The following is a 3,353-nucleotide window of genomic DNA, read 5'->3' on the forward strand; positions in this document are numbered from 1 at the left end:
CAAGCGCTTGGACCGCCCTCCCTGTGAGGGAGATGTTCTCCTCCTGGGTGTCCATTCTAGCGATACTTCGAGCCGCAAACTTGTCCCACGTAGAAGTGCCTGCTACATCCATAAGGGTCAGATCGTTCTGTAACGTATGACAGACACAGGATGTAAACGCAAGGCGTATTTATTGACAAACAGCAAAAAGGTCAGGTAAATGAGCAAGATCACAGGAGACACAGGCAGGCGGACACAAGGCAGATGGACAGATGACGCAGGGAACTGTGACACATAGTGTCTATGCCCAAAAATGTTATGTGTAAATGTGTTTTCAGCAGAAGTGTTAACACTACCGTTTTTCCTGGGAGTCTCCCATTTTTCAGATCCATCTCCCTAATTTCTGCCTGGGTAGTAGACACGTTGGGAAGTTAGATATAGCATTAGTGTTAGAAAGAGTTGAAAAGAGAGAAAAAAAATGATATATATATATATATATATATATATATATATATATATATACGTATACACAGGGGCGCCAGACTGGGGGTAAAACCAGTACTGATTACCAGGGCCCCAAAGGAAGAGAGGGCCCTTGAAAAGTCTGGATTATATATTTTCAAGTGGGGGGGGGGGGGGGGGGGGGGCATTAGGACTGCCTATGCATATGGCCCAGGATCTTGTGCAGCGCCCCTGTATGTATGTATATATATATATATATTAAATTTATTGTCTTGAAGCCATGTACAGTAAATAATGCCCACATTTTTGGAAAGGGGGAAGAATGACATATCTCAGCTTAATAAATCACAATGGCACAAGCATAATAAATCACAATGACACATTTGCGCAGCCAAGGCACAGAAGGGCAACTTAAGTAAGTCACCTTATTATCAATCTTTTTATTTGTATTAATAATTATTATCTAATTATGTGTTATAACCCCCCCCCCCCCCCCAGTTTTCTCTAGACTTTCAAAAAAAATTTTGCTTGCGGAAGCATGAAAATACATAGTTACAAATTTTTTTTTCATTTGATTTAGTGAAATTACTTTTGCATCAAACTCAATTTAATTTTCAACAATTGAGATCTACAATACATACGACAGTGAACCAGCACAGGACTGAACACACAAGGAGAATAAATAAGGAGCAAACAAGGAGGGTAACGAGGGAGACACGTGTGGCAACTAAACCAATAATGAGATAACAATAAGGGTGGGATCAAGACACTAGACAGGATAGCACATGGCACAGACACATAACAAGCCAAGTGCTCAAACAAAGACAGTGGCTACGTTTACATGCGACCAAATAATCAGTTTGTAATTGGACTGAAAAGCCTTCAAATAAACACCTTGATCGATCCGATTGAGCTAGATCGGAATGAAATTTCGATCGGATTGAAGGGGTTGGTTTATTCCTCTTCTAATACAATTGAGAGTGCATGTAAACACTCAATTGGATTAAACCATGAAACTGAAGCCCCTTTCACACTGCGATTCTGGCAAATACATGGGTAAGGTGTTCTGGCAATTGTTCCCGGGTCGCTAGATTGTGCAATTTCACACTGCCAGTGATTACCCGGAATATGTCCGTGCGTTCACACACAACCCGTAAAGGTCCCGTATAATGGCTCATGACATCAGGGTGTGTCGTGTAATGTACGAGTCGAAAACATTAGGCACGTTATACTTTCACTGAAGCTGGCGAACAATCTCGGCGTCAGCGCGGAAAGTGAGGAACTAACTGATCTCTGCTTCATTACAGTTTGCACATTTTTTTTGTTGCGAACGTTGATCTTCCTTTAAAACAGCCGGTAAAAGAGTCGCGCGATAACGTGCGTCATCACTACGACACAGCATTAGATCTGGCTTTTGTTCACACATCGCTTGTCCCGGGATTGAACCCGGCAATGTTACTAGGTCCCCGACCCAGCTTCAATGCCGGAATCAATCCCGGTACTTGTTTGCTTTCACACAGAAGGCGACCCGGCAATGTTCCGGCAATTTGCCGGGTCCGACGTGCAGTGTGAAAGGGGCTTTAAAGGACTGCACATGTGCAATGACGCATGGAATGAGTGGCTCTTCCTTTTGAATAAAGTGTTGTATAAATGCGTGTCCTGTCATTATAAAATCTCCTTTCACTGAGCAACTATGAAGTGAAGCAAGATAACTTTGTTTTGGATACTCATCCAAATGCAACCTGTTTTAGGTGCGGGGAGGGGCTTTTTTTGTGTGATAAATATGAGTATCATGGCCCAGCAGTTTATATGTATATTTAAATTTACATTTAGTCATTTAGCAGATGCTTTTATCCAAAGCGACTTACAAATGAGGACAATGGAAGCAATCAAAATCAACAAAAGAGCAATGATATACAAGTACTATAACAAGTCTCAGTACCGCAGTAAATATAGCAGGGGCTTTTTAAATAATATAATAAATAAAAGGAAAACAGATAGAACAGAAAAAGAATATAGCAATTTAGTGTTTGAGGTCTTTTTTCATTTGTTAATTGAATAATAAATAAAAAGAAAACAGATAGAATACAAAAAGATTTGGAAGCTAGTTTTTTTTTCAGTTCAAAAATGGATAAATATTAATTATGCTGTTAAAAACAAATAAAGAAACAAAGCAGGACAGTGGTTATGTGCAAACAGTTAGAAACTCTATATTTGTGCAGTGTGTGCATGTAAAAAAAATAAAAAAAATAAATTCCGATTTGAAGGTTTGGACATATAAACGCGCGCATGAAACTGATCACTTTATTTAGTGTTAATTTAAACACTTCAATCAGATATATCAATCGGAATGAATTCAGTTCGATTGTACCAAAAAATGTGCATGTAAACATAGCCAGTGTCATCTGGTGGCAATCTAGGGCACACCAGCTGATGACTTTGATATAGAGCAGAGGCACCAAAGCTGCTGTGAATCCGCTCGCCCTAAAGCTTCCACAACTAACATAGATTTATAGAAAATTACGGTTGTTTGTCAAATAAATATTATTCTGTACTTTTCCTGACTCTTATTAAGCTTTAAGTTGCATCTCAGAGAACAAGGGATCAACTTGTAATCATGTTTATATTAATTAGCCCGTGAGCTCATTCTCTCAGATGGCCTGGGTATGCAGAGCATTTGGAGCTTATTTGGAAGGAACGCCACTGGTGACAAGTCTAATTACTATTTTGGGATGTACAGTATGTCACTGACATAAAATTTATATCATATCAATCACCCTTGAGCAGTTTAACTGAGGACTTAATTGAAAGTAGATGTGGCATAAAATACATAACACACTGTACAGAATACATAATATCTTTAGTCCACCAGTATGCAAACCAAAGGTAAATGTGGCAAGCACAGAAAAAGT

Source organism: Carassius carassius, chromosome 5 (genome assembly GCF_963082965.1).
Source record: "Carassius carassius chromosome 5, fCarCar2.1, whole genome shotgun sequence".
Taxonomy (NCBI): Eukaryota; Metazoa; Chordata; class Actinopteri; order Cypriniformes; family Cyprinidae; genus Carassius; species Carassius carassius.